Source organism: Peromyscus maniculatus, chromosome 18 (assembly GCF_049852395.1).
Source record: "Peromyscus maniculatus bairdii isolate BWxNUB_F1_BW_parent chromosome 18, HU_Pman_BW_mat_3.1, whole genome shotgun sequence".
Classification (NCBI taxonomy): Eukaryota; Metazoa; Chordata; class Mammalia; order Rodentia; family Cricetidae; genus Peromyscus; species Peromyscus maniculatus.
In genome coordinates, this window is record NC_134869.1 from 35,643,120 (window position 1) to 35,656,807 (window position 13,688).

A 13,688-nucleotide genomic window follows, 5' to 3' on the forward strand; every position below is an offset into this window, starting at 1 on the left:
GAGGCCAGCCTGGTCTACCAAGTGAGTTCCAGGAAAGGCGCAAAGCTACACAAAGAAACCCTGTCTCGAAAAAACAAAAAAACAAAAACAAAAACAAAAAAAAAAAAAAAAAAAAAAAAAAAGAAATTGTTACATAAGGTACAATTAAAAGACCTAATTGTATACATTAGCTTTAATATGTAAATTAAAATTAGAGCATTTTACTTAAACCATGTGCATTCATTCACTTACCAACTTATGTATGTTTATTAGAGGTATTTATGTAGCATTTAACAGCATGATTTCTTAGGACTCCTTCAGACATCCTTACTGCTGTTTTACCCTCCATTTGTATTTCTCTCCCTCGCTGTCTGTCTATTCCATGGCCTCCTTCAGATCATGTGTAACCTGATCCTGCTGCCCTCTTATTGCTCCCACCACTAACCCTGCAGTGGTCCCTTTCATCTCACTGGTTTCTTGGTTTTCAACAAAATTAAGTTGGCTTGTCCTGTATCAAGTAACATAATCAAGTTATTCCCTCAAAGACAATCTCAGGATTAATCTTAATTTATACAATTCCTCATTGGTGTGCTGAGTGGCTTGCCTAAGTGTTGATTAAGTGATACTGACCATCATACTAGGTATTATAAAGCATGCCTTATGTTTACATTTTAATTTTCAGAACAATTCTCTGTAGTGGGGACAGTATTTCTATTGTATTAAAACACATATATGGATATTCAGTTTCTGTGGTTGCCCAAAGATCATAGAAATAGTCGTATAAAAGAATCACCATAGACATTTGAGAAAATTTCCCTAACATTGAATAACTCAAGATTTGCATCTTTCCAATAGTTACCATGTTTAAACTAGTAGAGAATTAAAATTTTGTGTCCTTAAATATTTATCACAGTACCTGAAATGTAATAAAATAACAATATTAAAAATTGTGAACTATAATGAAAGCAGTGAACTTTCATACGAGTAATTTCTTGCATATATTAGTAAGGCAAGAATAACACCAGGTTATTTGGCTTCTGGAATATTTCAGTTATTCAACATAAACCCTTGATTTGCTTTTCTCATTGTATTATAATTTTTAAATGAGACATGAAGTTTGAAAACATTGCATAAGTAAGACACTTGTTGTGCTTGCCAGAGTTACCTGAATATTCTTCAAATTTGTATTGAAATTTACCCATAGAGATGAGCATCTTCTCATTCTCAAGGGGATACATTATAGTTAGGGGCATTGGGTCGTCCCTCACTGTTAGTCATTGTTAACACTCTCTGAATTATGCCCTTTCTCTAAAACGAGCTCTCGCCGACTGCCTCTCTACTAGCATTTTCTCAACATAAAGTTAAGTGTTTGAAGTAAAGGGGAAGATGTTTGAGGCAGGATATCACTTGACAAATGATAAACAGAGAAAAACTGGAAGACTACCAGAATGAACATAAAATACAGGACCGTATGAAGCAACAAATGGAAAGGAAAGTAAGTGAAACAAATATAAAGCATGAAGAAGGCTTATATATAAGGGAACAGCTAAGATAATAGAGGTGAAACACAAATGTTTGGAAAACAAATATTGAATAGATCACCTGTATAGAAGAAAATTTAGCATTTATATCCAGCTAGTTAATTTTTCTAAGGTAGAAAACTTTAGAGAAGCAAAACATTAAATTTACACATTTCGTATTTTATTACATTTTAACTTCTAGGAAGCGTAAGAGACATAGAACAAGAAAAACATACAGATATGAACATTAACTGTAAGTTCATGGGAAACTGTGTATAGCACTTTTACTTGGAAGAGATTACTTAAAAATCTAGATTTTTTGATGTCAGAAAAAATTTCAAATGACAAAATTGATATTGTATATAAAATCATAAAAGATGACATATTGTATGTTCATATCACATTTTGCTCTGTTACATTTATCCTTTTGAAAAGCACTGACAATGTTAACAATAACAAAATGTAGCTAAAACTGAAGTAATATGAGTGCTAAAGAATGTCCATGCCGGGCGTGGTGGCGCACGCCTTTAATCCCAGCACTTGGGAGGCAGAGGCAGGCGGATCTTTGTGAGTTCGAGGCCAGCCTGGGCTACCAAGTGAGCTCCAGGAAAGGCGCAAAGCTACACAGAGAAACCCTGTCTCGTAAAAACCAAAAAAAAAAAAAAAAAAAAAAGAATGTCCATGATGCCAGCTGCCACCAGCAACCTTGTTGTTATCCTGATCCATGGTACAGTGGGCACCAGGGTGATGTCCATGATCCAAGCTTCCACCAAAACACATGGAGATGTCCTCGGTCCATGCTGCTGCTAGACACCATGTTTGTGTCCTTGATCAGGGCCCCTTCCAAAGACCATGTTGATGTCCGTTATCCTAACTACCATCCAAACTATGCTGATGTCACTGATCTTTGCTGCTGCTGCATGTTGATGCCCATAGTTCCTGTTGCCACCAGAGACCATGTAATGTCCAGGGTACATACTGATTCTCTAAGCCATGTTGATACCCTTGGTCCTTGCTACCAATGCAGAGGAGGTTGATTTTCCTGGTTCATGCTTCTACCAGTAACTATGTTGATCTGACTGATCCTTGCTGCTTCTATAATGATGTTGCTATCTAGGATTCAAGGTGTTACACAAAACTATGTTGATGTCACTGGTCCCTGTTGCCTCTGTTAACAATGCTGATGTCCATGATCCAACCTGTCATGCTGTCCCTAATGTTTCTGGAATCCATGTTGATGCCTGTGGTCCTTGTTGCCCCTGGATATGATGTTGAGGTCTAAGCTCTGTTCTACCAGCTGAAACCAAATTGATGCAGGAGTTCTTTGTTGCCAATATGAAGAATGTTGATTTATTTTATCCGAACTGTCATCTGAAATTAAGTTGATATCTAGGATCCATGCTGACACTGGCAACCATGTAGATGTCCCAAATCTTTGCTGCCTCAGTTAACCATGCTGATATACATGATCCAACCTACCATGCTATCCTTACTGATTCTGGAAGCCATGTGGATGCCTGTGGTCCTGGTTGCTCCTGGAAATGATGTTGATAACCAAGATCTGTGCTGCCATGTGAGACCATGTTGATGGAAGTGTTCATTGCTGCCAACGTAAAGAATGTTAATTTTCATGATTTAACCTACCATCACAAACTAAGTGGATATCCATATTTCATGCTGTCTACTACAACCGAGATGATGTCATTGATCCCTGCTGCCTCTGTATAACATGATGATGTCCATGATCAGACATACCATGCTCTTCCTGTTGCTTCTGGAATCCATGCTGATGCCTGTGGTCCTACTTAAACTGAATACCATGTTGATTTTCTGGATCTCTCCTGCTGCCTGTGACTATGGTAAAGTAAGTGTTGTGCATTGGCAACATGAAGGATGCTCATTTCTGTGATTTCACCTATAATCCAAACTATGTATATATCCTTTATTTCATACTGCCACCTGCAACCACGTTGATTTCAGTGACCATTGCTGCCTATGTTAACCATGTTGTTGTCCACAATTGGACACATAATGCTATTGCTATTGCTTCTGGAAGCCATGATGATGACCTTGGACCATGTTACCACTGACTTAAATTTCCATGATCTCTTGCCATTGTGACCATATAAAGGAAGTTTTCTGTGTTGAATGTGAAGAATATTGCTTTCTGATACTTAACCCACCATTCAAAAGTAAGTTGATACCCAAACGATCTGCAACCATGTTGATATCATTCAGCCCTGCTACCTCTGTTTACCTTGTTGATGTCTATGAATGGACATACCTTATTGTTCCTAATACTTCAGGAAGCCATGTTGATCAAGTGGTCCTCATTACCATAGGATAATGTGTTTATTGCAATAACCTCTCCAGCCCTTATATTCATATTAAGATAATGGTTCTCTATTGCCAACATGAAGAATGTAAATTTCCAAGAAATGAAATACCAAGTGAAACTATGTTGTTATCCAGAAAACATGCTGCCACCTCAACCAAGTTGATGTCATTGATCCCTGCTTTGTTTGTTAAACATGCGGATGTACATGAGCAGACCTACATGCTATCCTATTATTTCTGGAAGCCATGTTGAGCCAGGGTTTTTCTTGCCCATTGATCTGATGTTGAAGTCCATCATCTGTCCTGCCACCTGAGACCATGTTGATGCAAGAGTTCTGTGTTGCCAACGTGATGAATGTTAGTTTCCCTGATCTCAACTACCGTATGAAGCTATGCTGCTATCCATTCTACATGCTGCCACCTGAAACCATGTGGATTTAATTGATCCCTACTGCCTCTGTTCACCATATGGATGTCCATGATCAGATTATAACGCTATTCCTACTACTTCTGGAAGCAGTGTTGATGCTCATGATCTTCTTACCACTGGACACCAGGTTGATTCTATGATCTCTCCTGCTACCTGTGACCAACTCAAGGTAAGTGTTCCTTATTGCCAATGTGTAGAATGTTATTTCCCAAGATTTAACCAAGCATTGGTAAGTAAGCTGATACACAGAATTCATGCTGTCGCCTGCACCATGCTGCTGCCCCTGTTAACCCTGTTGATGTCCATCAATGGACCTCTAATGCGTTCCTGTAATCCATGTTGATGCAAGTGGTCCTTGTTACCATGGGATAACATTTGGATGGCCATGATCTCTCTGGCCCCTTATGACCATATTAAGGTAATTGTTCTGTGCTGCCATCGTGAAGAATGTAAATTTCTAAGAACTGAAATACCAGCTGAAACTAAGTTGAAATCCAGAATGCATCCTGCCACCTCCCAACAAGTTGATGCCATTGATCCCTGCTGCCTTTGTTAAACATATGGATGTCCATGAGTGGACCTACCATGCTATTTCTACTATTTTGGAAGTCATGTTGATGAAGGTTCTTTCTTGCTCATGGATCTGATGTTGAAGTCTGTCATTCACCCTGTAAGCTGAGACCACGTAGATGCAAGAGTTCTGTGTTGCCAACATGAAGAATGTTAATTTTATGATCACAACTACCAGCAAAACCATGTTGCTATCCATTCTACATGATGCTGCCTGAAACCATGTGGATTTAATTGATCCTTGCTGTCTGTTAACCATATGGATGTCTATGATCAGAACTACAAAGCTGCTACTTCTGAAAGCAACGTTGATGCTCATGATCTTCTTACCACTGGACACCAGGTTGATTTCCATGATCTCTCCTGTTATGTGTGATCATGTTAAGGTAAGTGTTCCCTTTTGGCAATGTGTAGAATGGTAATTCCCAAGATTTAACCACGTGTTGATAACTAAGCAGATATCCATAATTCATGCTGCCACCTGTACCCACACTGATGCCATTGATCCCTGCTGCCTCTGTTAACCCTATTGATGTCTATGAATGGACCTCTCATGCATTCCTATTGGTTCAGTAATCCATGTTGATGCATATGGTCCATTTTACCACTGGATAGTGTCCTGATGGCTAAAAACTCTCTGTCCCCATATGACCATATTTGGGTAAGTGTTCTATGTTACAAATGTCAAGAATGTAAATTTCTAAGAATTGATCTACCAACTGAAACTAGTATGATATCCGGAATGCATGCTGTCACCTCTGAACAAATTGATGTCATTGATCCCTGCCATGAAACACTTGGATGTCCAGGAGCTATCCTACGATGCTATCCTACGATGCTACGATGTTGATGCCAGGGTTCTTTTTTGCCCATGGGTCTGATATTGATTTTCATCATCTGTCCTGCTACCTGAGACCATGTTGATTCAAGAGTTCCATCTTGCCAATATGAAGAGTGTTGATTTCCCTGCTGACAGCTAGCATCTTAAACCATGTTGCTGTCCATTCTACATGCTATCACCTGAAACCATGTGGTTTAATTGACCCCTGCTGCCTCTGTAAACCGTATGGATGTCCATGACTGGAACTAGAATGCTATTCCTACTATTTCTGGAAGCAATGTGATACGATTTTTTAAACCACTGGACACCAGGTGGATTTCCATGATCTCTCCTGCTACCTGTGACCATGTTAAGGTAAGTGTTCCTTGTTGCCAATGTGTAGAATGTTAATTCCCAATATTTAACCAAGCAGTGGTGACTAAGCTGATATCCATAATTCGTGCTGCCACTTCCTACGTTGCTGCTGCCATTGATTCCTGCTGCCTCTGTTAACCCTGTTGATATCTTATCAGTGGGCCTCCAATGCATTCCTATTGGTTCTAAAGCCATGTTGATGCATGTGGTCCTTGTTTGCACAGGATAACGTCTTGATGGCCATGACCTCTCCTTTTCCTTAGGAGCATTGTTTGTTTCCTTAGGTAAGTATTGTTTGTTTCTAATGTGAAGAGTTTCAGTTTCCAAGAATTGAAATATCAGCTGAAACTAAGTTGACATCGGAATGCATGCTGCCATCTCAAACAAGTTGATGTCTTCTATCCTTGCTGTGTCTGTTAAACATTTGGATGACCATGAGCAGACCTATCATGCTATTCCTATTATTTCTGGAAGCCATGTTAATTCCAGGATTCATTCTTGCCCATGGATCTGATATTGATGTCCATCATCTGTCCTGTTACCTGAGACCATGTTGATGCAAGAGTTCTGTGTTGCCAACGTGAAGAATGTTAATTTCCCTGATCTCAGCTACCATCTAAACTATGTTGCTATCCATTCTACATACTGCCACTTGTGATCATGAGGATTTAATCGATCCCTGCTGCCTCTGTTAACCATATGGATGTCCATGATCAGAACTAGAGTGCTATTCCTACTGCTTCTGGAAGCAATGCGATACTCAGGATCTTCTTACCACTGGACACCAGGTTGATTTTTATGATCACTCCTGCTACTAGTCACCACCTTAAGGTTCCTTGTTACCAATGTGTAGAATGGTAATTTCCAAGAATAACCAACTGTTGGTAACTAAGTTGATATGCATAATTCATGCTGCCACCTGCCCCCATGCTGATGTCGTTGATTAGTGCTGCCTCTGCAAACCCTGTTGATATTAATGAAGGGATCTCCCATGCATTCTTATTGCTTCTGCAAGCCATTTTGATGCATGTGGTCCTTTTTACAATGGGATAACATCTTGATTGCCGTGAATTCTCTACCCCTATGACCTCTCCTTATTATTAAGGTAATAATATTAAGGAAAGTGTTCTCTGTTGCCAATGTGAAGAATGTAATTTCCAAGAATTGAAATACCAACTGAAACTAGTATGATATCCTGAATACATGCTGCTACCTCCACACAAGTTGATGTCATTGATCCCTGCTGACTCTGTTAATCATGTGGATGTCCATGATTGGAACTACAAAGCTATTCCTACTCCTTCTGGAAGCAGTGTTGATGCTCATGATATTCTTACCACTGGACACCAGGTGGATTCCATGATCTCTCCTGCTACCTGTGACCAAGTCAAGGTAAGTGTTCCTTCTTGGCAATGTGTAGAATGGTAGTTTTCAAGATTTAACATTGGTAACTAAGCAGGTATTTATAATTCATGCTGCCACCTCCTACCATGCTAATGCCATTGATCCTTGTGCCTCTGTTAACCTTGTTGATGTCTATGAATGCACCTCCAATGCATTCCTATTGGTTCTGTAAGCCATGTTGATGCATGTGGTCTTTGTTGCCATGAGAAATATCTTGATGGCCAAGACCTCTTTGGCCCCTTATGACCATCTTAAGGTAAGTGTTCTGTGTTGTCAATGTGAAGAATTTCCAAGAATTGAAATACCAGCTGAAACTCAGTTGATATCCAGAATACTTGTTGCCACCTCCAAACAAGTTGCTGTCATTGATCCCTGCTGCCTCTGTCAATCATGTGAATGTCCATGAGTGGACCTGCTATTTCTGGAAGCCATGTTGATGCCAGGGTTCTTCTTGCCCATGGATCTGATGTTGAAGTCCATCATCTGTCCTGCTACCTGAGAACATGTTGGTGCAAGAGTTCTGTCTTTCCAACATGAAGAATGTTCATTTCCCTGATCTACCATTTGAAACGATGTGGCTATCCATTCTACATGCTGCTACCTGAAACCAGGTGGATTTGCCCTGCTGCCTCAGTAAACCATATGGATGTCCATGATCAGATTATAATGCTATTCCTACTACTTCTGGAAGCAGTGTTGATGCTCATGATCTGCTTACCACTGGACATCAGGTTGATTCCATGATCTCTCCTGCTACCTGTGACCATGTTAATATAAGTGTTCCTTGTTGCCAATGTGTAGAATGTTAATTTCTAAGATTTAACCAAGCATTGGTAAGTAAGCAGATACACATAATTCATGCTGTCGCCTGCTACCATGCTGCTCCCTCTGTTAACCCTGTAGATGTCCATGAATGGACTTCTCATGCATTCCTAATGGTTCTGTAAGCCATGTTGATGTAAGTGGTCCTTGTTACCATGGGATAACATCATGATTGCCATGACCTCTTTTGCCTTGTATGACCATAATAAATTTTCTGTGTTGCTAATGTGAAGAATGTAAATTTCCAAGAATTGAAATACCAACAGAAACTAAGTTAATATCCTAAATGCATGCTGCTCCTGCTAAATAAGTTGATATCGTTGATCCCTGTTGCATTTGTTAAACACGTGGATGTTGGTGATCAGAAGTACAAGGCTATTCCTACTGCTTCTGGAAGCAATGTTGATGTTCATGATCTTCTTACCACTCGATACTAAATTGATTTCCATGATCTCTCCTGCTATGAGTGACCAAGGTAAGTGTTCCTTGTTGCCAGTGTGTAGAATGGTAATTCCCAAGATTTAATGAACCTTTGGTAACTTAGCAGATATTCATAATTCATGCTGCCACCTGCACCCATGCTGATGCCATTGATCCCTGCTGCCTCTGTTAACCCTGTTGATGTCTATGAATGGACTCTCATGCATTCCTATTGGTTCTAAAGCCATGTTGATGCTTGTGGTCCTTGTTTCCATGGGATAACATCTTGATGGCCATGATCTCTCTGGCCCCTTATGAACATATTAGTGTTTTATGTTGCCAACATGAGGAATATAAATTTCCAAGAACAGAAATACCAATCAAAACTAAGTTGATATCCACAATGCATGGTGCTACCTCCAAACATGTTGAAGTCATTGATATCTCTCCTGCCTCTGTTAGACACGTTGATGTTTATGATTGGAATTATAATGATATTCCTACGACATTTGGAATCCACGATGATGCCCATTATTTTTGTACCAGTAGATACCATATTGATTCCTGTGATCTCTCCTGCTGTCTTTGACCTTGTTAAATTATGTATTCTGTGCTGCCAACATGAAGAATGTTAAGTTCCAAGATTTAACCATTGAAATGTTAATTTCCAAGATTTCATCAGTCTTGGAAACTAATTTTATATCCATAATCCCCGGTGTAACCTGCATCCATGGTCATTTTATTGATTCCTGCTGCCCCTGTTAACCATGTTGATGTCGATGATCAGAACTTCCATGCTATTCCTATTGGTTCTGAAAGCCATGTTGATGGCCATCGTACCACTTGTTACCACTGGAAAACATCTTGATATGGATGACTTGTCTGGACACTGGTGACTACATTAAGGTAAATGTTCTGTGTTACCAGTGTGAACAATGTAAATTTGCAAGATTTAAACTACCATCTGAAACTAAGTTAATACCCATAGTTCATGCTGCTGCCTGCAGACAAGTTGATGCCAGTGTTCCCTGCGGCCTCTGTTAAGCATTTTGATATCCACGATCAGATAGTCCATGGTGTTCCTACTATTTCTGGGATCCATGTCAATGCCTGTGGTCCTTCTTACTCCTCGATAGGAAGTTTATGCCCATCTTTCCTGCCATTGTGTTGCCAATGAGAAAAATGTCAATTTTCAAAATTTAATCTACAATTTGAAAATAAGTTGATATCCATGTTTCATGCTGCCACCTGCAACCACATTGATGTCATTGATCCCACATGCCTCTGTTAACCAAACTGATGTCCAACATAGGACCTACCATGCTATTCCCACTATTTCTGGAAGCCATGTTGATGCCTGTGGTCCTTCCTATCACTGCATACATTGTTGATTTCCAACATCTCTCCTCTCCTTGTGACCACATTAAAGTAAGTTTTCTGTGTTGCCAATATGCAAATTGTTAATTTCCAAGATTTAACCCACCATCCAAAAGTAAGATGAAATCCATAATTTATGATGTCTCCTGAAACCATGTTGATGTCTTTGATCCCAAGTGCCTAGGTTAATCAAATTGATGTCCATTATGGGATGGACCTACTATGCTATTCCTACTATTTCTGGAAGCCTTATTGATGCTTGTGGTCTTTCTTACCCATGGATATGACATTGATGTCCATCAACTCTTCTGTCACCTGAGACCATGTTGATGCAAGAGTTCTGTGTTGCCATCATGACGAGTGCTAATATCCATGATCTCAGCTACCATGTGAACTATGTTGATATCTATAGTACATGCTGCCACCTGTAACTTCATTGATAATCTATAGTACATGCTGCCACCTGTAACTTCATTGATATCACTGCTGCCTGCTGCCTCCTTTTCCATGTTGATGTCTATCATGAGCCTTACCATGCCATTCCTGTTGGTTTGAAGGCCATGTTGATGCCTTGTGTTACGTTTTGCTCTTGGATAAGATGCTGATGTTGATGGTCTGTCCTGCCACCCAAGACCATGCTGAGGTAAGTTTTCTGTGTTGCCAACATGAAGAATATTGATTTCCATGAGTTGACCTATGGCCTGAACCTGTTGATATCTGTAATTCATTCTGTCCTTGAACCATGTTGATATCACTGATCCTTGCTCCTTTGTTTATCATGTTGATTACCACGATCTGACCGACCATGCTATCCCTACTGCTTCTGGAAGCCGTGGATGCCTGTGGTCCCCGGTGCCCCTAGATATGATGTTGATGTCAATGTTCTGTCCTGACTCCTGAATCCATGCTGAGGTAAATGTTTTTGTTGCCAATGTGAAGTATGTTCTTCTCCATGATCTAACCTACTATCTAATACTAAGTTATACCTCATCACCCATGCTTCTGCAGGCCACCATACTGATGTCACTGATCCTTGCTGCATGTTTTAACTATGGTGATATCCATGATCCAACCCTCCATTCAAAACTTTGGTGATGTCATAGATCCTTCTGACTTCTGGTAAGCATGTTAATGTCCCTGGAAAATGTGCCACCAGAGGCTACGCTGCCACTGGTAACCGTGTTGATGCATCTAGTCTCTCTTTGTGCTGGACACCATGTCATTTCCATGATCTGTGGTGGTATTGTGTTCTTCAAAATATTGTGCACCCTAATAAACTTATCTGGGGTCAGAGACAGAACAGCCACTGGATACAAAGGCTAGAAAATGGTGGTACTCCTGCCTTTAATCCTAGCATTCCAGAGACAGAAATCCCTCTGGATCTCTGTGAGTTCAAGGCCACATTGGAAACAGCCAGGCATGGTGACACATGCCTTTAATTCCAAGAAGTGAGCCTTTAATCCCAGGGAGTGATGGCAAAAACAGAAAGATATATAAGGCTTCCAGAAACTAGAAGCATTTGGCTGGTTAAGCTTTCAGGCTTTGGAGCAGCAGTTCAGCTGAGATTCATTCTGGATGAAGGCTCAGAGGTATCCAGTCTGAGGAACCAGGATCAGCTGAGGAACTAGCAAGGTGAGATTGGCTGTGGCTTGTTCTGCTTCTCTGACCTTCCAGCATTCACCCCAATAGCTGGCCTCAGGTTTGTTTTTATTAATAAGAACTTTTAAGATTCATGCTACAATGACCCTTCTCATTCCGTAAGCTACATTGATACTCTTTGTCTTTGCTGCACTAGAGACCATGTGGTTGTCCTTGTTCCATCCTGATCCCAGCAATCATGCTGTCCCTCCTCTATGCCGCCGCTGTTAACCATGTTGGTGTCTGGGGTTTGATCTGCCCCCCAAGCTGTGTTGACATCGCTGATTTGTACTGTCACTGGTGAACATTTTGACGTCTCTGATCCTTGCTGCCTGTTAGCTTTGTTGCTGCCCATGATCTGCCCTACCACTCAATCCCTGCTGTTTCCGGAAGCCACGGTGATGCCTGTGGTCCTTGTTGCCCCTGGATACGATGTTGATGTCCATGTTCTGTCCTGCCACCTGAGACCACACTGAGGTAAGTATTCTGTGCTGCCAACATGAATAATATTGATTTCCTTGATCCCACATGCCATCCAGAACTAATTTTGATACTCCTGATGCATGCCGCTGCAGGAAATCATGTTGATGTCACTGTTCCTTGCTGCATCTTCTAACCACGTTGATCCAACCTACCGTCCAAAACTTTGTTGATGTTACCGATCTGTTGACATCTGTGTTCTGTGCTGCCACCAAAAACCACGCTGGTGTTCATGGTCTGGACTGCATGTTGAAGACCAGTTGGACATCCATGACTCAGATTCTGATGGAGACTGTGTTGTCATCTGTGGTCAGTACTGCCACAAGAAGGCATCCTGGTGTTAGTGATCAGTGATGCCTCCCGCAAACATGTTATGTTGGTGATCTGTGTTGAAGTTAGGGACCAGATGGATGTCAGTTATCCAAGCTGTCACCAGAAATCTTGAGGACCATGACCTGTGCTGCTGCTGGAAAGCATGTGGACGTCCGTGATCTGTACTGCCACTGACATTTCTTGTCAAAGAAGCTTCTTTTGTAGTAGTATCCATGACTGCAGAATCATAACTGAAATGACGACATCGAAGGCTTCTGTGCCACCCTCTCCAAAAGAAACACTCTAGACAGGACCTAACTGAAGAGAGCCCTTGAAAATTGTAATAAAGATGCTTAATTGTAGCTCTTCACAGTTTTGGCTTCAGGTGGGGCTTTGGGGAAGGACTCCTTTTTAAGTGGCTGGCCACTGCAAGTTTGACCACGCTCCAGTGAGTATATGGGCAACACATATTTGACTTGTTGTAGTGTATTTTTTCTATTCTGGGGGAGAATGGCACAAGGGAGGAATACGAAGCAAGTGTGATTGAGGTGTGTTGTATGAAATTTTCAAATAATTAAAATAATATTTTGGGGAAAATAAAAACTGCATCAAATAGTATGTATGTTAAATTTGGCCTACAACTGATTCCTGACGTGAACTATATGACTTGAACCACAGCCTAACTATCTAGCATTGTAGTGCTATAAAGAGACACCATGATCAGAGAAGCCATTACAAGAGAAAGCATTTGATCAGGGGCTTGTTTTCAATGTCAGAGGTTTGGCCCATCATCATCGTGGCACAAAGCATGGTGGCATGCCGGCAGACTCTGGAGCAGTAGTTGAAACTACATGCTGACCCATACCTAGGCAGAGAGAGAAAAGACTTGGGACTTGGCATGGGCTTTTGAAAACCCTCAGTGATGCATTTCCTCCTGCAAGGCCCTGTTGCCTAACCCTTACAATCCCCTCAATAATGCCACTCCTTGATGACTAAGCATTCAAGTATATGAGCCTGGGGGGGGATATTCTTATGGAAACCGCCACATTATCTAACGAGTACCTTTTAAAATATTTTTTATTCTTTGAAGAGCTTATCCATCCAGACAATATATTTTGATTATATCCATTGACCGGTTCATCCCTTCAACTCCCTGGAGAGGTCCCCAGTGTCTGTTTTTGTTGTTAAGGATCCTCTGAGTCCA

At 40.8% G+C, this 13,688-nt stretch overlaps 1 protein-coding gene across 27 annotated transcripts in view; it reads left to right on the forward strand.

Moving 5' to 3' along the window:
• The window catches only part of Bbs10 (Bardet-Biedl syndrome 10), a 28,679-nt gene extending 15,577 nt beyond the window's left edge, over positions 1-13,102 (forward strand). For 8 of the 27 annotated variants that reach the window (XR_013045518.1, XR_013045521.1, XR_013045523.1 and 5 more), the window contains 3 exons: positions 11,063-11,173; positions 11,850-12,169; positions 12,268-13,102. The gene's annotated coding sequence lies outside the window, so the exon portion shown is untranslated. Of the gene's footprint in view, positions 1-2,175; positions 10,967-11,062; positions 11,174-11,586; positions 11,687-11,849; positions 12,170-12,267 lie in introns of those variants that run through there. The other 19 variants (XR_013045533.1, XR_013045541.1, XR_013045539.1 and 16 more) reach the window with 19 other exon arrangements.
• Positions 13,103-13,688: the final 586 nt, after the last annotated feature.